Genomic DNA, 23,372 nt, shown 5'->3' with positions numbered 1-23,372 from the left:
GAATTGCATCTCAAGTCAAGCAATGTGAACGGAATGCTTATTTTACACGGTTTATGATATTTATTCATATCCGACGGCGTTGCATTTTCCACGGTTTCGACGGAAACCTGCGGAGTTTCACGTCTGCTAGGATTCCAGGGTTGCGACAGTGCGGTACGCAACAGTGCCTATAGCTTCGGCGTTTGCTCTTCTGCGACATCCGATAGCAATGTTAAGAATAAAAGACCAAAGACGCACGAATCAACACCTTCAACTTGATGCGTGAACAGCCCCAGGAGCAAGCAGGCTGGCGAAAGGGCCGTGTCAGTGTTGCAAATATTTTGAGCTAGATGGCGCAACGTGTCACACCTAACTTGACTGCCCGGAGGGTATAGTGAGGGTCGGAGATGCGTGCCGCTGTTGAGCCTGTGTAGTGCGCTGGCTTCATTGAGCGACAAATTATTTCTGGTAATACGAAGAAGCTAGGGTGTTATGAGCGCGGATTACCTTTTTATCCTGAACACAAGAACGGTGTTTAGCGTATTATTTACACAAGGATGGGCGTTTTAAATCTGAAGCGAAACCGAAACTAACCTCTATTTTGGATTTAATTTCTCGATGTAGGTCTTGATTTCAGATTCTTTCATAACTCGAGATCTGTCTCACATCATTATTATTTATATTTAGTTGGAGAAGTTGTTCGCGGAAACTTTATTTTGTGACATACATGTTTGATCCATGCTGATATTTGTAGTTGTTGAAAAAATCGCTGCTGATATTTGTGCGTTCTTGCTGCCTTTTCTCCCTCAGATAATTGTCATGGGCCATCTTCATCCAGGCCATCTTTATTGCAGCACAGCTTGACGGTTACTCGTTCCTTACATTCTTTGTGCAACAGCAACAAAGAACAAAATCTAAAACGTACCGTTACATCTGCTACCTGTCTCAAAATTATACATTTGTAAATGCTTATAAGTAATCACTTTCTTGAGGCATGTAACATAACACATATGTGCCACCTTTGCCACCTTTGTTTGGTATAACAAGTTTCTTGTCAAGTTTTAGTGGTGGCCCAGTACCTGTGTGCCCAAAATGAGCACCCCGCACAGCCAGGGGGTCAGCACAGCTGACCCCCCCAAAAAAGCGAAATTCCTATTGAGTGAAGCATGCAATTTCATTTTAGTTGATAACTAAATATTTAAACCACTTATCTCAATTAAACTTGCCACACTCTTTCTTTGAGCAAAGTTCTCACTGGCCTAATCAATATAATAGTCCAAGCAGTCTTAGTTTCCAAAGGATAGGCAAGAATCAGCTGATTGCTCTCATTGAGTGAAGCTGCCGATTTTATTTATGTCAATAAAACAAGTTTCACACCAGCTCCATGTCTTTTAGCTCCATCGCCCTCATCCGGTAGGCGGTCTGGAGCACGACTGGGTTTAGGATGCCACCGAAAAAGTTGGCGTGATCCGTGATGCAGCGGCTACGAGCCCTGGAGGTGACCTCCTGAACCTCCAGGCAGCAGACACACTCATGGATTGTCGGCATTATCTGGCAGCGGCCACAGCGGCACCTGGTTGCATCTAATACCGCAAGAGTCAATCGCAGCAGTACACTAACATTTTTCCTCCAGTCTTGACAAATTGAGGCGGTTGGGTAACACCAGAGCCATTCAGTGCCCAATTCGTCAAAGCATGTGGTGTCTCGTGCGAGAAGGTAGCAGCGGTGTTTCCAGGCCTGGGTCTGCAACTGAGTGAAACTTACCTGACATGGGTCCCAAGAATGCCACCAGCTGTTGAGGCCTTTAGTTTAGTCTCGCACTAGGCACATTGTTCTGCAGATTCCTCTCTAGGGAGTGGGGCTTCTTTCTTGGCCTCTTGAGAGGCTGGTCACTTTGTATGCTTCTTGCTGGCGCCCTTTTTGAGCCCCTCGTCAGCCCTGGTCTACATCAGGCAAGGTTCGCAGGCTGCACCCGGATCTGGCGTCCCCGGCGCCTTTATCCTGCTGCAGTCTTGAAGCTCAACATGAGGCTGGTGGCGTCGTTGCCACTTGGCACATGGTCTAGCTTGCCCCCAGGCCCTGCAGGATCTCGAGTTATGTTGTGCTGTCCTCGTTCATGGCATGTAGGTGCCGCAAGCTCGACTCCAGATGCCGGTACGCTTGTTTTCGTGCTTACACAGAAGGCATTGAGGCAAGCAAGTGAGCCAGTTACATCCTGTCCTTACTCCGTCTCCCTTTAAGTGCGAGAATAGCAGGAGCTACAAGGAAGGGCGAACTCCTTCTGGCACCCCTGCAAAGCATGCACACTTGTGCAGTGCAAGCTTTGTTTATGGTAATATGCTTGTGCTCATAGCTCCAGCTTCGCTCCCTCGGAATGTGAAACAGGCTATAGTTTGAACTTGCGGTAAGCCCACGGTATTGTCGTCAACACCCATGTTGTGGTGAAGGTTGTCTTTGAGGCTACAAACTACCACAAAAACTCTTTTGTTCCCTTTTTTTTCCAGTTTAAACATGTGCGATTTGCAAGCACACTTGCTTATAGTTGCAGTGAAGTCACACAACTGCGATTCTGGTCAGATATTGCTGCCACATAGGAAATGAGTCCTGCCACTTGTAGACTAGTGAGCAACACACCAGGCCAGCAATACCCATATGCCGGACATTAAGATTGCCCGTGGTAATACCTGGAGCATCTCGGCACATACATCCATGCTAAAACGGTGAAAGCGGGTTTTCTCAGCTTCACATATCTGCTCAGTTATATTCACATAATAGACTGAGCCAAAAGGCCTGTAGAAACAAAACAATTACGCAACAATCGTCAGTTTTTATTTGGTACAGCAAGCATGAATGCGTGGCTGGCAACAGCCTGGAAATATGCACCACCTAAAATTCTAGGCGCTGCACTTGTGCACCTAGTATGACCTCTAAGAAGTGTTTGTGTTCCAGAAGCTTACTGCCAGCGACCAGCAGAAAGTTTTTTTCAGTCTCTGCCTGTGTATTCAGATGTCGATAATTGAAACAAGGAACTGGAGTGAGCACCAACATGAAAGGGCACACATACTTGGGCAAGCTGACCTCGGTCCAATCCTTGCACAGCCGGTGACACCAGAGCTGAAGTGGAGCGCTGAGGGGCTTCTGGCATGTTGCTGGCTTCGGCACTGTGCTGGCCTTCTTAGGCTTGGGCGGTGTAGCTGGTCACGTCTGGCTCTTCTGGCGACTGCTGCCCGTCACAGAAAGGCATGAAGAACTCTTGCACCGAACACTTGTCTCCCAAGGCCAACTTGCCCAGTCGGTGATGGCCCCCAGTATTCAAAGGAGGGGGGGGGGGGGGGGGGGCATTGGGAAACAGCCCCCCAAGGTCTCGTTCACAAAGGCTTGGTGCTTGCATAACTCCCCTTGCTTTCCGACTGCGCAGCTGCACGCTCCAAAGCCTGCAGACACTTCATACACCACGCCCTAGTGGGTGGCAGTGGGCACTGCGTAAACGTCGCCCACAGGTTTGACGCTGTCAGCTGTGCTTTATGGCATCCTGCTGAGCAGCTGCTTGTATGCCAGCTGGTGACTGGCGACGCGGCTGTGGGCATGGTGGAGGATGCGGCTTTCGAAGTACCGCTCCCACACCGCGGTCACTGCATCCACCAGTGCCATCGCACTGAAGGCCTCCCTCCTGTTTAGAACCATGTGGTTGAGGACACGGATGGTGGCCTTAGCAAAGTTGTTGCTGTTGTGCCCCTACGTGGTGATGTTGGCACGGAAGAGCAACACCCACTCCTCCCGTGGTTGCCAAGGAGGGCCTCCACGAAGGCCTGGAGTAGTTTACGCTACAGGTGGGCCGTTGCGGCTTCCAGCTTCTCTTTACTGTTGGTGTGCATCACCTGCGGTTGGTCATTGCACCTGAGAATCTTCTAAAGGAGATCCAGCCAGCACCTGCCAGCCTCCTACAGAAACATTAAAATGAAAATTCACCCTGCTGGTGCAACCAATGTTGAGGTGGGTTGCTAGACACGATAGCACCTTCTTCCTCGTGTCAATGCACGCTTCAAAACCCTAGAATGTTGTGCAAGTGCCCCCATTACAAAACTTGCCTCTTGGAAGAGTGATAGATGCCTCTGGTCCTTGTCGACGTGGTTGCAAGCTGCCATCAACCACCACTGCTCCGCCTGTGCCACATGGAAATGGCCTCGCTGTGGGCTACGTATCCTGCACCACAGCCTTCTCCGCACTGGAGTTGTCTTTCATGACCATGTTCAATGCCTGAGAAACAATAATATGTGGCCAACCATGAGACACAACGCTAACTGGAATATCATGCCTATTAAATGCCATATGTTTCTACCCATGGGAGTTCTCACACTTGCTCGAGATGTCCGGCTGGTAACGGTTATTTATGCCCAAAATACCAATTTACGGGAACTGACATTTTACACTTTGGTGCCGCCAGCATTTTCCTTTACTTCAACATTCCATTCTCTTCCTGTCCTAAGCTTCGCCGCTTGCACTCATGCCACAGTCATGGTTTTTGTTAGTTAGTTCACTGCTCGGCGATAACAACAAAAATGATGCTTGGAACATAAAGCTGCCATGTTCTTTAGCTCTTGCTAAGTGTGTACTAAATAAAGAATGCTATAGTTTATCTTTGTCTCCTAGTTACCGGTTAACCCCCAAAGCAAAGTGGGTGGGTGTCACGAAGGAGCTTGAAAGTCGAGTACTCGTCGGTAATCTGCTCGTTGTGGACAAGCACTGCGACAGGGACTGCGCCAGCCATCGTTTTTACGAGCACCACCGTGACGGGGCACTTGGTCATGTCGCAGGAGGATGTAGAGTCTATAAAGACCATGTCCTTTGCCTAGTCCAGTGCCTGGGCCCACTGCATGATGGGAGTCATCACCAGAACTGCCCAGCCAGTGCTGCTGTCGCTCCAGCTCCCCTCACGCCAGTGCCTGGAAAGTATTTTGTGAAAACCCATGCTAAAAGAGTGGCTCTTTTTATGCATCTTTTTTTTAGGCACTCAATACCTCAAAATTTGCCCTTGCAAACTACAAATTAAAAAAAAGTTTGGTTATTGCTGAAATAGGTGGCTACAGAACTGTGCATGAAAATTGCCATGGCTATTATGTACTTCGAATGTAGTCAACAGCTTTTTGCATGACATGCAATTTACATAAATTCTAGCAATGATTTTGTGTTAGAGTGATCCTCTAATGACTTGGTCCCACTTGAACGACGAACAGCAGCCGACATCGACCAAGTTCAAGGCCGTAAAAGTATCTTTGGCAGAGTTGCAATCACTTGTTTTTACTTCACGAGCACAGGGAGATTCAAAGTCTGCCAAAGATACCTTTGTGAATGCTGCATGTGCTTGAAGTTGGTCAAAGTAGATTATTGCTTGTCACTCAAATGAGACTTAACTGGGCATGCCTAATGTCATGGCCCATGCTTATACATTGCAATATATTTCTTTTTGAAGTGACAAGACTTATTAATGGGCCATAGCACTATGGTAAGTTGTGGCATACCTTGAGCTGCATAAAGCGGTGCCTTCTCCTCCAACCTGGATAGGAGGTCATTGGCGCCACCGCCTAAGCTCATGCTCCTCCACACGCTGTGCCAGTGCTGTGCAGTCCTGGCCGTGGCGTTCAGGGCACCGTTGGCTAGCAGCAAAGCACCGCTGTCCCCTAGGGACAGCTTGCTCTCGTGCAGCCTCCGAGCCTCGCCGACAGTCATCCTGTCGCTGACGTAGCACAGGAAGGCCTTCTTCGTAGTGCTTGTGCCGTGAAGGAGGCAAAGGGCATTGGCTGACTGTGCTGCGAGCGTGCCTGGAGTCAATCCGAATTACAACAACCAAGGGCACATGCCTGCATAGGTAGGCGTCGTTTTTCTTTGTGTTCTTGGTGAGCTGCTTAATCTTGACATCGAGCCTGGCCATGCATGCGGCATTGCAGCGGTCGGACACCTTTTTCCGCTTGTGGGGCTGGCAGCGCCACACCTTGTGGAGGACCATTTTGCAAATTGTACAAGGGCAATGGAATCATTGAAAGTACTTGAAGCACTTTAATTGAAGTTAATTTCTGATGTTCAGATCACACCGTGCCAGAAAGGGAATTTGTAGTTACAGGCAACGGCCTCCCTGAAAGACAGGTGACCAATACTTGTTCATCTTGGAAAACTGGTTTGCATTCACAAACCCTAGTGCTCTTTACGAGTTTACAACCCTTTTGGGTGCCAGGTATGCCATTTCACGCTGCTACAGCACAGACAATGTTCCAGCGAAACAGAGTAAAAAAATAAAACATTTGGACAGAACTGCCACAATGACTTTAGCTCTAGCCCACTTAATCCTCTCGAAACCTGCTCAGTGTTACATTGACACAACTGCATCAAACAATGATGCCAAAAGAAAAAAATTGTCTATGGCTGTACCGAACAATTGAGGACATTGGCTGTCACAGCGGATATTGTTGACCAGTATTCTAAACTTATTCCACCATGGCAGCCAACACAGTTTATCAATTTGCAGGCAGGGAGTCTTATGACAATACCAGATCAGTATGCAAGCTTTGAATATGTGTTCTTAAATATAAAGTGCAGCTAGACTAATTAAGGTATATTTCCAAACTTCCAACCGATAAAGCTATCTTAGCTGAAGCCATTTATTCATTGTACTGCCAAAAAGAAACATGACATTCGTAGGTTTATTGAAGCAAAGAAAGAAGAAACTCTTCAGGTTGGTCAGGACGGGGTAGGGGATGGTGGCTTTAGCGCTGAACTCTAGAATCTACAATAACATGTACCTTCATTGATTGCTGAAGACTACCGAAGCCAGCAGGTGACTCTTTACGTGACTGCCTTAGTCAGTATTCTGTGCTGGCAGGGTGGCTAAAATTAAAAAGAGAAATACATAAAAGGACTGAGTACTCTTCTTAAAAGGTGCACTTTGCTGTTTCTTACAAGATTTATATTCCAATTACAATATAGCAATCAATCTCACCATCGCCTCACGCGTGCGGGGGCATTCCTAAACCAGTCAGCCAGAGCCTTGTTGACATCGGCCTCCGTGGCAAAGCCAGCAACAAGCGCGAGACACTTGTTTCAAGGCCAACTTGCCCAGTAGGTGACGGTCCCCCGTGCTCTAAGGGGGGGGGGGGCATTGGAAAACAACCCCAAAGGTGTCTTGGACAAGGACTTGGTGCTTGCAAAGCGCCCCTTGATTTCCGACTGGGCAGCTGCACACTTTGAAGCCTGCAGACACTTTATACACCACGCCATGGTGGGCAACACTGGGCACTGCATAGACGTCGCCCACAGGTTTGATGCTGCCAGCTGCACCTTGTGGCATCCTGAGCAGCCGCTTGTATGTCAGCTGGTGGCTGGCCACATGGCTGTGGGCATGGCAGAGGATGAGACTTTCAAAGTGCCGCTCCCACACCACGGCCACTGCGTCCACCAGTGCCGCTGCGTTGAAGGCCTCCGTCCTGTTGAGAACCATGTCATTCAGGACACGGATGATGGCGTGAGCAAAGTTGTTGGTGTTGTGCCCCCCCGTGGTGATGTTGGCACAGAAGAGCAATGCCCACTCCTTTTGTCTCCAAAGGAAGGCTACCACCTGTGCCACGAAGGCCTGGTGCAGTTTACGCTACAGGTGGGCCGTTGCGGCTTCCAGCTTCTCTTCACTTGCGGCATACATCACCTGCGGTTGGTCACTGCGCCTTAGAATCTTCTAATGGAGTCATGGCCAGCACCTGTTAGCCTGCCACAGAAACATTAAAATGAAATGTCACTCTGCTGGCACAATTCATGTTGAGGTGTGTTGCTAGACCGGAGAGCACCTTCTCCCTCGCGTCAGTGCACGCCTCAGAACCCTAGAATGTTGCGCAAGTAATCCTATTACAAAACTTGCCTCCTGGAAGAGCGACATCAATTGACACCTCTTTTCCTTGTCGACGCGCTTGTGAGCTGCCGTTAACCAGTGCCACTATGCCTGTGCCACGTGGCCTACAGCAAGGCAGACAAGCTGCCTTGCTGTAGGCCACGTCTCCTGCACCACAGCCTTCTCTGCACTGGAGTTGTCCGTCATGACCATGTTCGGTGCCTGAGAAATGATAATATGTGGCCGACCACGAGGCACAAAGCTAACAACTGGACAATCATAGTTATTAAATGCCATATGTTTTTACCTATGAGAATGCTTTTACACTTCCTTGAGATGTCTGGCTGGTAACGGTTATCTATGCCCAAAATACAAATATGCTAGAACTGACATTTTTCACTTTGGCGCTGCCAGCATTTTCCTGTACAGCAACATTCCCTTCCATTCTCCCGTTCCCAACCTGCTTCACCCCTTGCACTCGGGCCACGGAGCCATGGTTCCTGATAGTTTGTTCACTGCTCGGCGGCGGCAGCAAAAATGATGCTTGAAACATGGAGCTGCCATGTCCTTTAGTTTTTGCTCAGCATGTACTAAATAAAGATGCTATAGTTTGTCTTTCTCTCCTAGTTACCGATTGGCCCCCAAAGCAAAGTGGGTAAGCTTCACAGAAGAACTTGAAAGTCAAGTACCCCTCAGTGCTCTGCTTGTTTTGGACGAGCGCTGCGATGGGGACGGCGCCAGCCATCGTTGCCACGAGCACCGCTGTGACGGTGCACTTGGTCATGCTGCAAGAAAACATAGAGTCGATAAAGACGGTGTCCTTTGCCACGTCCAGTTTGTGGGTCCACTGCATAATGGAGTTCACAATCAGAACTGCGCAGCAAGTGCTGCTGTCGCTCCAGCTCGCCTCACGTCGGTGCCTGGAGAGTAGTGTGTGAGGAGCCACTCTAAAAGGGCAGCTGTTTTTATGCACTTTTTTTAAGGCACTCAATACCTCAAAATTTGCCCCTGCATGCTACAAAGTTAAAGAAAAAAGAAGTTTGGTTATTGCTGAAATAGGTGGCTATGGAACTGTGCATGACAACTACCATGGCTATTATGTACTTCGAATGTAGGCAACAGCTTTTCGCATGATATGCAATTTACGTAAACCATAGAGATGATTGTTAGTTAGAGTTGTCCTTTAATGACTGGGTCCCGCTTGAACGATAAACAGCGACCGACATCGATCAACATCAAGCACGTTAAAAAACCTTTGGCAGAGTTGCAATCACTTGTTTTTAGTACTTCACGAGCACAGGGCGATTCAAAAGTTAGTCAATGTAGGTTGTTGCTTGTCACTCAAATAGGACTGAATTGGGTTCAAGCTTATACATTGACAACATATTTCTTTTCGCAAAGTGACAAGACTCGTGAATTTGCCATAGCACTGTGGTAAGTTGTAGCATACCTTGAGCTGCATAGAGTGGTGCTTTCTCCTCCAGCTTGGATTGCAGGTCGTTCGCACCACCGCCAAAGCACATGCTCCTCCACAAGCTTCTTTACCTTCTTAGGTGGCAAGGGCTAACCTTGGGTGGCGACAGACACCTTGTCCATGCAGAACCACACTTCGTTATAGAGACTGGGTAGTACTAATAGAGTAACGTCTTCAGCCAAGCCTTTCTTGTTATGAAGTGTTACCTATTTCCTTGTGCTCGGTAATGGTCGGTGCGCCACAGTTTTCCGAACGTCTCGCCATTCATATGGGTACCAGAAGAAAAACCTTTCTTGATCGGCCCCCAAAAAGGGGCCGCACCGCAGTACATGTGACTGAGATCTAGTAGTTTCTACTAGATCTGCAGAAGTTTGCCATCTCCTTTGCTGTTGGTCGCGCACCAGTAGATATGGTTGGAGCAACACCTCCTAGAAGCTTCAGGCCTGCACAAGCTATCGGTGACGTCACGTCCACAAGGCGGATGCTCCCGCCGTCGTCCCACAGCCCAGTCCCGAGCGCACCGAGGGCATACAGTGTTGAAAGCTCTTCCACATGCCTTCGGTTTCCTTTTTTTAGCTTAAGGATTTTATTTTGCTGTCGGACAAGCGTTAGCTGATTTCTCCGAATGGTTTCAACTCTGCGCCAGATTATACGTTGGAGCTCACAGCCAGAATGTCGGAACGAGCTACGCCTACCCAAACAGTACAGCGCAAGTAACTGCCACGGAAAAACTGGAGAAATCAAAAGCAATATTGCAGTAGCATTGGAAACTTTCAGAACTTAGGTCAACTCAGTGTCCATCTCCACAATTGCAGCCTTCCTGTAGGTAATTGTACCAGAACTAAAGAAAACATGATACTTCTAACTAGTAGATGCAACCAAATATTTTATTTAGCTTAGAAATAAAGAGCAAAACCGGCATTTTTCACAAGCTTCAAAAATTTGTGTCGTTATATAGCTATGTGCCTCGGTACGCACAGATTCAATTGTATGCAAACGGAAGAGCACTCTGATCGCAAGTTTGTTAGTAAATGATGTTGACGAAGCATAAGGAAGCACTGTCTGATAACAAATGCAGCACTAGATGCCAAAACCCACTGGTGAAATGAGTATTTGGGAGCTATGTAGATGACAGTCATGTTGGCACTAAATGAGAAATTAAATATCACAAGACAACTAACAAGCCAATAGCATAGTACTCGAATACAAAAAAAAAAAAAAAAAACCAATGAAACAGTGCTCATATTATCACTTGCAAGCTAACACAGGGCAAGCTGTCTCAATATAAACAGAAGAAAAAACGTCAAGACAAAAAAAAAAACCTGAGTCAACATGCTACACAAATGGCAATTACGAAGACATGAAACCAAAAGACATTCAGCAGATGAACAGAATGCAAGCTTACGGAACGATAAGTCACAGTTGAAACAATACATTACGCATCGCATTAGCAAGCTGCAAGCACAATTCTTAAACGACAAGCTGCATACATCGACCTCGGGAAGAGAGCGCTCAACTGATTTCTTACATACAAATTCAGACATGCTCACTGCTGCACCCGTGAAAACAGTAAGCACTGCTGAGACAACTCAGCGTGTGGAAAGAACGGTTAGTTTTCTTTTCTTTGCCTTTGAAGCTGCAAAAGTTGCAAAAAGTAAGTAATTCTTTTTTTTGCATGCATTATTTAACAGATTGTTGGCTGCTGAATTCAACAGTATAGGGCCTATTTAGATGACGTCACAATTCAGTGCGGTCCTGCTATCGGCCATATCCGTGGGTGAAGTTGTCGCAAGGCAGCAAGTTGATCGCTGCAGGGCTTACGTTCCGTGCGTCCCATGCAGCTTTGTATTTTTTAGTTCTTGTTTATATTAGATATAGATGTCTGCGCTTGAGCGCGTACGCGAATGCCTTTGACGGGGCTGCAAAGATTCGCTACATCGACAAAGTTTGACGTTGCAACGGAGCAGAACCGCTCGCCTTGGATGGGAACGAACTCAGCTTCGTACTTGCCGACGTCCTGAATGACGAGTTGATGGACATTAGGGACTATTTGGTGCTCAGCACGAACTTCATCACGTGCGACCAGATGAAGGCTAACAAAGCGCTGGACACTCGTAATTACCTCACAAGTGGTTGGGTCGCGCCCCCAAACTTGGAAGGTGCTGTCAGACGGAATGATCGTCGTCGTCGGCAAGGTGAGATCGCGCGTTACGTTATTGACTCCTGGGGTTGAAAGTGTCTGCAAGTGAATGCCTTGCGTTTTTGTTGCGCCGCCAGAAGTGCGGGTCTCATCGCGCAGCTTTTGAACATCGGTGCCCATTGCGTCCCCAGCAATCTACCCGCATGCGTCGGTCACACGCGTTATTGCTGTCCAAACTGCTGCTCACTAGCGCTTGAGGCAGAATGCCAGTGCTTTACAATCATTTTGCACGTTTGTTGCCAACTATATCACATTCATTGACATGTTTTGTTCAGCGCGCGGCAGAATTGCCCATAAAAAGTAGCAGTGTCAAAGGCGTGTTGGCGTTCCCCAAATAAACGCGGTTAAATGCCGTTGCATTGTGTCGTTCGTAGTGGAACTTGAATATTGTGCAGTCGATAGCTTTTGTAACGGCTACGTTTGAAAATCGGTCGTAGTCTTGCGATCACCTGTAAATGCCGGGAGCCAGGGGTTTATCCAGAATTTCCAAACACAAAGGGAGAAGGGGACGACAACAACCTGAATCATTGCCGGGAGCGATGCAGTACTAATTACTTGCATGCAATGTTGACCGCTTATAACATGCTTGCAAGGTTCTATGTAAATGAAAATCAGCTCAAAAGTGTTTTGCGCATTTTCGTACTGGTGAACCACTCCCAGAGCCTCAACTCGCATCCCCTCCAGCCCTGGCTCCTTGTTCGGGCTGATGGAGTAGTGGAGCTGGCCCATTGTACATGCATGGCTGGACTTGGTGAGGCCTGCTCGCACATTGCAGCTGTGCTGTTCTAGTTAGAAGCTGTTGTAAAGCAGCGAGATGGCACGGCCTGCACTGACGTAGCAAACAGCTGGCGGCCCGTTTATGTCAAGAGTGTGGCCTGCTGCCCAATTGCCAAGATTAACTTTTCGTCTGCAACTGCAAAGAAGCAACGCCTTGATGCCGGTGAAGCGCAAACAGCTAGAAAGTCGAGAAAGAATATCCCCAAACCTACTAAAGAGGAAGTGGACACGTTCTTCGCACAACTACATGCATCAGATGCACAGTCGGCTATCCTCTTCATCACTTTGGGATACGCCCACGACTACATCCCTACTGTGGCAAAGTGCCCGACAGCGCTTCTTGCCGACCTCTACAAGGACGACAAGCCTTCCTCTTGGGAAGCTGTGATGGCAGAGTGTGACCACATTGCAAACAGGCTCTCCGTTGATCTTGAGGTGAACAAGTGTAGCACAATTCGTAACTTCAAACCAACATCCTGCATGCAAGCTATCTGTGTGATGTAGTTAATTATATGCCAAGCCTTCATGATTATCAACAAGTTCATCTTGAATATTAGCATGCTTCTAGAAGAGGTAGTTTAGTTGTTGCTTGTCTGCCAAGAACCTTGTGTTGTGTCACATAATCCTAAACTTTAGCGGAAATATTTGTAGTGTCATTTGACCTGCTTGTATACATTTTAATGCACAGGCAAAGGCTTCAGGTGCGAGCTCGTAGTAGCGGCGAGCGAGTTACCTCGTGCTGCAAGAGCCAGGGTTGTTTTGTTCTACAGGATGAAATGGAATGATAATCGGTGTAGAAATTACAGAGAAGATGCAAGCGAGCTGGTGAACTTTCAACATTGTAAAACCCGAGACGTAGGACAAAAGGAGAAGAAAAAAAAGGGGACAACACAGACACAGGTCTCAAAAAACTACAAACTACTATTGAGACCTGTGTTTGTGTTGTCCCCTTTTTACTTCTTCTTTTGTCCTATGTCTCGGGTTTTACAATGTTGATAATCGGTGTTCTATGGATATTGTAAATAGAGGGGCGTCACAGTTGGCATATCGCCTTAAGCACGAAAGGGGTAAACACATTCTCCCCATTTCCAGTTCTAGAACAAATATGCACACAGTACTAACAGTCTTGTGCAATGTTATAGGTATCGCGATCTGTAGAGGCCAGCACAAAAGACCAGGCAGTTTCAATGACCTGGTTCGCCTTTTGGGCAGGGAGAGTGACTGCATCAAACGCTAGGTCAGCTTGCTTCACACCATTTAGCAAGCCATCTCTGAGTCTTGTAAAAAAAATGTGCTATCCCACCGAGCACAAATTTTCTACCCCTGCGACAAGATGGGGAATAGAGAAGGAACCAATTGCAGGAGAACGCTACACCAGAGACGCCTCCCAATGTCACATGAACTTCGTGTGCGAGAAATCTGGGCTCCATATCTCCCCAGAACATCCCTATCTTGCAGCAACCCCTGATGGACTAAGTGTAGCTGCTGTGGGGAAGGGCTGCTGGAAATAAAATGCCCATTTAGCTGCAAAGCCTGCAAGAAGTGACGGCACGAAAGGACGGCTGCTTGCAACTCGTTTCTGGAAGAATAGAACTGAAGACAACCCACAGTTTCTTCTATCAAGTGCAGATGCAGCTAATGGTCTGCCAGAAGCAGTTCTGTGATTTCGTTTTGTGGACCACTGGTGGCACGCACACGGAGAGGCTGCACCTCGACGAGGACTTTTGCGACATAATGACAGGAAAGTGCAAGGCGTTTTTCTTGCAAGCACTGCTGCCGGAGCTGCGGTTCAGGTTCTGGACCGAAGCTGCAGCCAGCACCCCTCTGGGAGGCTATGCTGTCTGCCACTGTGGTCACCCTAAGGAAGGGTGCATGGTGAAATGTGCTGGCACAGACTGTACAGGCCGCTTGTTTCACTTCAAATGCACTGGACTGAAGCGCGTGTCAAAAACAATACCTTGGTATTGTAAGAGCTGTTTTGCTTAAGTGCGTGTTTTGTGACAAGCAATAAACCCTGAATAGTTTTGAGTCATTCTCGCAAAATACTCCAGCTGCTGTATTTCAACAGATTTAACTCAAATAGGAGTGTATTAAGAAATAGTGACTTTTTGTTGGATGTGAAACAACTTGTGTTTCTTACACAAAGCTGATAAACAATCAAATTTCTGCAAGAAAAAAAACAGCATGCTTATGGCCCCACTTAAACTGCTAAAGAAAGAACCAGGGGAGAGAGAAGGGCTCTCATTATGATTAGTTACTTAAAAATGGATTTGAAAGAGTACTAGCTCATTGTTTACTTTCCTAGGAGGTGTGTAGTAAGGCATAGTGAGCAGTTTTGGGAAGACGAGGAAAAGGGATCAAGTGAGGCATTGGTAAAGCTGAATCTTGCACGTCAACAACCGAGGGCCAGCGTGGGTCACATATTAGACGCAAACATTGTGTTGGCATTGGGTTGGGACGCGCATTCAATCGGTAAGAGCACACTGGGCTGTGCTCTTACTATATGTGACCTGCACTGGCCTTCAGTTCGTGACTTATCAGAATCAGTACTAAAGCTCTATCCATGCGGTGTTGCTTCAAGCCTGTCTGAAGTTGTTTCAGTTGGTGGCAACAACAGACCTGCATAGGTTTGTAAGTGCAGCACACACGAACACTACCTTATTTAGGACTGGGATGCTGTCGCCAGCGGCTGTCACAAGCTCAATGGGGATTGTGGTGCTTAGAATTCGGTATTTGTTTCTAAGTAGTCCGATAACCCTCTCCACATGTATACGGACGTTTGCAAGGGTCCTCGTCCTTGCGACTTCATAAGGGGACACCTGTGCCCGGCCACATGTGAGTGCTGGGATCTCCAGCCGGTCACAGACCAGGCCCACACTGTTGGCGATGGTAAACCCCCGATCTGCAAGGACAGAGTCCCCAGGAAGCAGGCTATCCAAAATCCCACACGTTTCTGTGAGTTCCTTGTCACTGGTACGCCCACCCCAGCCTGTGGATATGTATGTTATGATTCCTTGTGGAGCAATGCCTATCAAGTACTTCACTGTGTCCCCGCAGGGGGCACCTGTGAAAGCAGGTGTTTGGAGAGTGGCGTCTCCACGGACCCTGAGCCCCGCAGGGGGCGCCTGCACCTTAGGTGCTAGGTGCTTGGTGAGTAGCGTCACCACGGACCCCAGCCTCATTGGCAACATCACAGACCTTGAGTAAAAAGTGGCTAAGACCCACCCACGTCTGGCTGTGCGTGGCGAGCCCGTGTCCGGGGAAAAGGGCATCCTGGTGATTGAGCTGAACCCGGGGTAGGTTTGGACCCTTCGGGGCCCCCCGGGTGAGGCAACACACCACTTTGGCCCCCGCTTCTCGTAGACGGGTGTCCTGGCTTGGCCCGACCAGGATGATGCAGTCAGTCGCCATTTCTTCTACTATCCCCTCTCTTCTTTCTCTTTCCTCTTCTCTCGCCTTTTTCCATTTCAACTTCTTTGGCGGCAAGGGCTAACCTTGGGTGGCGACAGACCCCTGTCTAGCACCACACTGGGTTATAGTGCCTGGGCAGCGCTGATAGTGTAATGTCGTCAGCCAAGCCATTCTTGCTATGGCGCATTACCTATTCCCGTGTTGGGCTCCGTGGTGGGTGGCGCACCCGGGGCACCGAAGATCCTCCCATTATTATGGGTTCCAAACGAAACTTTCTTGATCGGCCTCTGAAAAGAGGCCGCACCGAAGCTCTACTCCCTGAAAAAACACTATCAACGCCTGAAAGATTTTCAAAATTCCTCGTAATGCATTCAGAGACCGAAAAACCTCTTGCGAAACTATCCCCATTCCTTGTCGCGAAGGTGATAGAGGGAGTGGTTGGAAAAGACTTTCATGCCAAGAAAATGTCATCTGGCGACCTCCTCATCCAGATTAACACTAAGCGACAAAGTGACGCCCTCTTAGCTCTAAACTCTATCTCAGACTATAGGGTCACTGTCACAGCACACCGCACCCTTAACACTGTTCAAGGTGTCATCTCTGAGGATGACCTCCTTGATACACCGGAGAATGAAGTCGTTGAGGGGCTGGCCACGCAGGGAGTGACGGCTGCACGGCGGATCACCCTGCGTCGGGACGGCGTAGAATTGAAAACAAAACATATTGTTTTAACTTTCGAATCGACCTCTCTTCCCGAAGTTGTTAGAGCCGGCTACCTCCAGTGCCGCGTCCGCCCATATGTGCCGAATCCGCTGCGCTGCTTTAAGTGTCAGCGGTTCGGGCATGGGTCGCGGAGCTGCCGGGGGACCAACAAGTGTGCCAAGTGCTCTAGTAAAGAGCACATTGCTGAAGCATGTGAGAGTGAACCTCTGTGTTCAAACTGTGAAGGCCACCACCCTGCCCATTCCAGATCCTGCCCTGTCTGGAAACAAGAAAAAGAAATTCTTGCACTAAAAATTAAAGAAAATATAAGCTACATTGATGCAAAGAAGCGCTTTGCGTTTGTTTCTAAAGGGTCTTATTCCCAGGCCGTGCAGAGGGGTCCGGCACGGTCAATGGTGTCAACGGGAACGCAGACGTCTTTGGACGACTCGCGTCTCCTGTTAGGTCCCCCTTCCTCGGGAGCAGTGCCAGTTGCACTGCCTCCAAACCGCAAGGTGGATGCTTCCTCACCAGCGTCCACTTCGGGAGCGGTGCCCATGGCACCGCCTCCAAACTGCAAGGTGGATGCTGTTGCGTCAGCATCCACCTCAGGGCAGGGTATGACCTCTCCTGCCCCACCTGCTGCTTCGGTCCCTCGGGGCCGGGGCCTCCAATCCCGGACCTCTACTCTTCAGAGGAAGCCTGGGGAGCCCCCCAAGCAGTCGACCTCTGCAGGTCAACCTGAGGCCATTGCTTCCCCAACAGAGGAGCCAATGGATGAGAGTGGACCCAGATCTGACGAGGATCTGAGTCTTCCTCTTGCGCCCCCAGTGGTCCCACTGGGAAACAGAAGGAAGCTACGAAAAAGAAAAATGCCCCGCGTATTAAGATCGATTTTAAGACCTGATGATCCTTTTTGATCAGTATGTTCTTGTCTTTTTTCTCTTTTCGCGTTTTTTTTACTTTTTAATATTTGCTCTACTGTTTTTTAAATAATGAGTTTTATGCAGTGGAACTGCAGAGGTCTTTTTAGTAATTTGGACGATGTGAGGTTCTTGTTACACAAACATGAACCTTCCGTATTCTGTCTGCAGGAAACATATCTGAAGCCATCTAATATAAATTTTCTTAAATCGTATCAGATATATAGGAGGGATCGCGTGACGACCTCTGGCGCTTCTGGGGGAGTTGCAATTATTGTAGACAGTAGTTTACCTGCCAGCGAAGTCTCCCTTAACACTTCTCTGGAGGCCGTCGCGGTAAGATTGCTACGAGATCGCCTCATTACCATCTGCTCCATTTACATCCCTCCTTCATCATCCTTGGAACTTTCCCAGCTTGAAGCCTTAGCTGACCAACTGCCTGAACCTTTTATTTTAATGGGTGATTTTAATGCACATAACCCGCTCTGGGGTGGTGATCGGACTGACACCCGGGGTTCTGTTGTGGCACGGTTTTTGTTTCTTAGAGAAGTGTGTGTTTTAAATACTGGAGCACCAACATATTTCAGTTCTCATAATTCTGCTCTTTCTCTTGTCTTGACCTCACTATTTGTTCATCTGCGATTTTTACCGACTTTACCTGGAACGTATTAGATAACCCTTATGGGAGCGACCACTTCCCAGTGTACCTTACTCCGCTAGAAGTTCTACCTAGGCTTCCTTGTTGTCCTCCTCGTTGGAAGATCTCTTTAGCAGATTGGGAGCTTTTTAAGTCAAGCTTTTCTTCCTCCTTGGATCTTTCACAAGTGGTCTCTGTGGACGATGGAAATGCACTAATAACAACAGCAATCCTTGAAGCAGCCCGTTTGTCCATCCCACAGACATCCGGCAACCTGCCGAGACGCCCGAAGCCATGGTGGGATGATGAGTGCAGAGAATCCTGAAAGCGACAAAACTGTTCTTGGGGAAGGTTTAGAAGGTATCCGACCTCCAGAAACCTCCTGGCATTTAAACAGTTGCGGGCAAAAGCCCGCTATATCAGAAAACAGGCCAAAAAGAAATCCTTTTGCTCGTATGCATCCTCCATCAATAGTTACACACCAGCCAAGATTGTCTGGGACAGAGTGGGAAGAATGAAGGGCGACTACCGTTCTTTCTCAATCCCCTTGCTTTTAGCTGAGAATGGAGAAGCTTATTCATCGTTATATGAACAAGCCAATGCACTGGGTAACCACTTTGCACAAGTCTCCAGTTCCGAAAATTACACTGCAGAGTTTCTACGGTTTAAGTCGAAATGTGAGAGAACTCCAATTCGTATGTCAAATGATTGTACTGAAGAATATAACCGTCCCTTTTCTCTTGTCGAGCTTCGTCGAGCCCTTGCTGCTGCAAAACCCACATCCCCTGGACCTGATTCAATTCACCCCACTATGCTTTCCCACCTACCTGATACATTTCTTGTCACTCTTCTTCAGTTTTTTAACATAATCTGGGCGAAAGGGAAATTTCCCAGCTCCTGGAAACAGGCTGTGGTCGTTCCCATTTTAAAACAAGGAAAGGACAGAAGCAAAGCCACGAGCTACAGGCCAATTGCCCTCACTAGCTGTCTGGGAAAGACCTTCGAACGGCTGGTCAACAGTAGACTCGTCTACGTGCTAGAACGTAAGAAACTTCTAAGTAATTTCCAATGTGGTTTCCGCACTTCCAGGTCTACTGTTGACCATCTGGTGCGCCTCGAAACGACCGTCCGGGAGGCTTTTGTAAATAGGCAGTTTTGTCTTTCGGTGTTTTTTTACCTTGAAAAGGCCTACGACACCGCCTGGCGCTACGGCATACTTCAGGACCTCATCTCGATGGGCATAAAAGGGAGAATGTTTAACTGCATTTCCGACTTTCTGCAGGATCGTGGCTTTCAGGTACGCCTGGGGGCTACGGTCTCTGACCCTTTCCCCCAGGAGAATGGCGTACCGCAGGGCTGTGTCTTGAGCGTCACTTTGTTTATTATAAAAATGAATTCTCTGTCTCAGGTGATTCCGCCCATGGTCTCCCATTCTCTTTACGTTGATGATGTCCAAGTTTGCTTTTCTTCGTGTAATTTAGCTATCTGTGAGCGCCAAGTTCAACTGACGGTGAACAAGATGAGTAGGTGGGCTGATCAGAACGGTTTTCGGTTTTCCGCCGAGAAAATCGTGGCAGTCTGTTTTTCTCGAAGGCGGGGAGTATTTTCTGTTCCATCGCTGTCCATCAAAGGTGCGCCTATTCCTGTTAGGTCAGAACATAAGTTCCTCGGTTTAGTATTTGACAGCAAGCTAACATTTGGCTCACATGTGAAGGCTCTAAGAATTAAATGTCAGCGGAAATTAAACATTCTTAAAGTCCTGGCACACCGTTCTTGGGGTTCAGACCGTCTCTGCCTTTTACGACTTTATAGGGCATGTGTTCGTTCTGTGCTGGATTATGGCAGCATTGTCTACGGTTCTGCTAAGCCCTCTACGCTTAAGATGTTGGACCCGGTTCACAATCAGGGTATTCGACTAGCAATCGGGGCCTTTCGAACATCGCCAGTGCTTAGCTTGTATGCTGAGTCAAATGAGTGGTCGCTTGATAAACGGAGGTTTTACCTTAGCGCACAGTACTATCTAAGACTGCGGACTCTCCCTCAACATCCAAATTTTTCTTTGACTAACAACGTAAATTATAAACAGACCTTTCAAAACAAGCCGTCTGTAACACGTCCCTTTGCGCTCCGCGTGAGGGATGCCGCAGAGAAGTACAGCTTTAATATATCCCCTCCTGTTATGGAAACTCCACAGAGATTTGCTCCTTGGGATGATATAGCCGTAACATGCAACCTCTCATTAACAAAGTACAACAAGAGAGTTGTCGACTCCAGTGTTATAAAACAGGAATTCTTCGAGATAGCAAGCCGTTACGAGACCGGCAAGAGTTTCTTCACCGATGGGACGAAGGGCATTGATTATGTTGGATGTGCTGTGGTGGGGCAGTCCTTCCAGCGTGTTAGACGAATTAACCCCGAGGCATCTGTTTTCACTGCTGAGCTTCTAGGGCTGATATTAGCTGTCAAACAAATAATTAAACAAAATTTTAGGAAATCCATAGTATTTTCAGACTCGCTTAGTTGCCTCCTTGCACTTGACTCAGCAACATCCTGGAACCACCCCCTCATTTCTCTACTCCGTGGTAAAATAATAAAGGCCCGCAAGCAAAATATTGATATTCAGTTCTGCTGGGTACCCAGTCATATAGGAATACACGGCAATGAGGAGGCTGACCGAGCTGCAAGTACATGTATAAACAGGTCCATTAAAACCCACGCCATTCCAGCGACTGACTATAGAACTACTCTGCGAAAGAAAATAACACGTTCCTGGCAAGTGGAGTGGAGCTCTGACTGTTGCAATAAGCTCCATAGTATTAAGCCTACTTTGAGTGAATGGCGCAGTGCCAGACATCGAGAAAGGTTTTACGAAGTTATTCTGTGCCGGCTGCGAATAGGACACACACGCCTAACTCACGGGTACCTCTTAAAAAGCGAAGACCCTCCAGTGTGCGATTACTGCTTTGAAACTTTAAGTATACTCCACATCCTTCTAGTATGTCCGCAATTTCATAACGAACGCTGCACCTACTTCCCAATCTTTTTTAGAGAGCATATTCCGTTTCACCTGGCACTTTTGCTCGGAGACGAGCCTCTTGTCCCACATACACAAGTGTTCAACTTCTTAAAGAATATTGGTATTTTAAATCGCCTTTAGCAGATTTTAGTAAAGTGAAATTTAGCAATGTATAATTTAGCCGCCGAGTCTTGTGATATTTACTCACCATGTGTTTGGCGCACTATGGCCCGAGTTGCTGCTGCGCCAAAAAACCCCAAATTCATTCATACTTCACTGTGTTGTGGTGTTTGTATTGCGAACACGTCAGCACTCTAGATACTAAGGACGATGGCCGGTCTATAAACACCTCGAAACAGTCGAGTACCACAGCAACCCTAATCCAAATGCTGCACGGAACAATGCGGGTATAGTTTGTCGCAACTCTTCTCTTTCTCGCCACCGCACCAAGAAGCCAAGCTGATGGTGCATTAGGTTCAGCCACCGGTCAACAGTTCTGGTAACCGTGGCCTGGGAGACTTGAAACCTGGAAATAAATGTTGCAGAGCATTCTACCAAACGAGAATTCCCCACACGCAGATTCTCATCTCAAGAGCAGAAGATAGAGACATTAAAAAAAAGTGCTCCTAAACGTCTACCGACATGTAAAATTCACACACAAATTTGTGCCACCTTACCTTGTTATGATTACGCACGTAACAAAAGCGACTGAGAGGTTAGGAGACACAAAATAAAATCTGAAATACCTCTTTCGCTAGAACCCATTAGCTGCCTATATTTTTTTTATGTTTTGTAGACTTTTAGTTTTGTGGATCAATTGGATCTAAGCATGAAACCCTCAGATCTGCCCGTTCAAACAGGACTGCCGTGTTTGAAGGGCCAGTGATGTTGCTTGCCCATGTCGGCCAACGTCACTAGTGACGCAAGGGCACAACTCCGACAGCCTCTTGAGTGCACGCCCAGACTCGGCAATCTCGGTGCTCGGACTGCTTGGGCCTTCAGCTCCTTGTTTCCCTCGTGCATTTCAAGTTGACGCAGTCTACGGCATCGCTCATGTCATTGAAATTTTTCGTTTCGGCAAACTGGGAGCAAAGTGCACACTGGGAGGCAAGGAAATGAGAGTAACCACATAGCATGCAAGCATGGGGAGCATGAATGAGCCTAGAATGAAAGAGCTCTAAATTCGTGAACCTTGGTATTTATACTAAACAACCTATGTGCATTTTATACCAAGAGTAATCTACCTGTTTCATTTTCGTGTCCTGACTCCTTTAAAGGAGTACAAAATCTAAACCTGAAATATTCCTGGAACACTTCAAAACGGGTGACGTATGATGCATGATATCCGTAAATGATAATCACCCGTTTGTATCTTCAGCGGATGGCTATATTTTTCATGCCAACCGACAGATTCTGTCAAGCACTTCAAAATCAGCCATCGAAGCGGCGTGATATGTCTCGGACTATTTGTCCGTGACACCACGCTTGCAATGTCACGGGCCCATGGTTGGCAAAGGGTACCATAACTACAATCGTTGTCGCTAGGTGGCACCAGCTTTATCGTCAACACGTTACAATCCCACCATGGGAATACCCAAGGTTTGGTGTACTAAAAGTGAGCAGCGTGCCAAGTGACGCTCGTTACCAGGCGCCCCCCCCCCCCCAACTACAGGGTGGTATTGGGAACTTGGTTTATTTGTTTTGAAATTGCCTTTCTTGCATTTACGGACGAAAGTGTGGCATTTGTGAGCTGCTGTCATAAAAGGGACCATGTCCACACAAAGAACTAGGCGCTAAAATTTCGCTTCTGTACCCCTTTAAGCCTCCTATGGAGAACAAAGCAGAAAACGACTGGAAAACCCTTCTTGCTTAGACTTCGTTTAGCATGGGTGAAAAATGCTACTTTCTGCAATCAGCCTCATTGTTCCAAACTTTGCTAAGGTATTTCAGTATTATCTTTTTTTTTTTTGAGTGATGATGCTGAATATATTGACACTACTGCAGTAAATTTGACAACGATCACACTAAGTATGTAATTCTGTCTTAACAAATAACAATCAAGTTAATCTAACTTGTGCTTAAGCTCTAACAAATAATACATTAAAAAGCCCCTGAGAAGGAAAAAAACTTTTTTTAGACATTCTGGTTGAGACACAAGTGTCAAAAAAAATTTTATGCGGAAAAAAAATTTTTAGAGCAATATTGACGGCGCGAGCCGCGATTTAGTTGGCGGTTACCTCCTTCTCACTTGTTTTCTCTCTCGGCATTTCGGGCGCGTGGAGGAGGTGGATCAGCTTCGCCTTCATGACCGAGATGGTCCTTTCGGAATGACCCATGACATCAGAGACTCCGCGCGTACAATTTCAAACAAGTCTGCCGCCGT

At 47.5% G+C, this 23,372-nt stretch overlaps 2 pseudogenes; both read right to left on the bottom strand.

Moving 5' to 3' along the window:
* Positions 1-3,324: 3,324 nt before the first annotated feature.
* LOC115320111 lies at positions 3,325-6,202 on the bottom strand (annotated as a pseudogene).
* LOC120848127 lies at positions 6,199-7,890 on the bottom strand (annotated as a pseudogene).
* Between the last annotated feature and the right edge of the window lie 15,482 nt (positions 7,891-23,372).

Source organism: Ixodes scapularis, unplaced genomic scaffold, assembly GCF_016920785.2.
Source record: "Ixodes scapularis isolate PalLabHiFi unplaced genomic scaffold, ASM1692078v2 PGA_scaffold12__126_contigs__length_90152505, whole genome shotgun sequence".
Taxonomy (NCBI): Eukaryota; Metazoa; Arthropoda; class Arachnida; order Ixodida; family Ixodidae; genus Ixodes; species Ixodes scapularis.
Note: the sequence above shows the minus strand (reverse complement) of the source record. Positions and strands in the feature narration are given on the sequence as shown.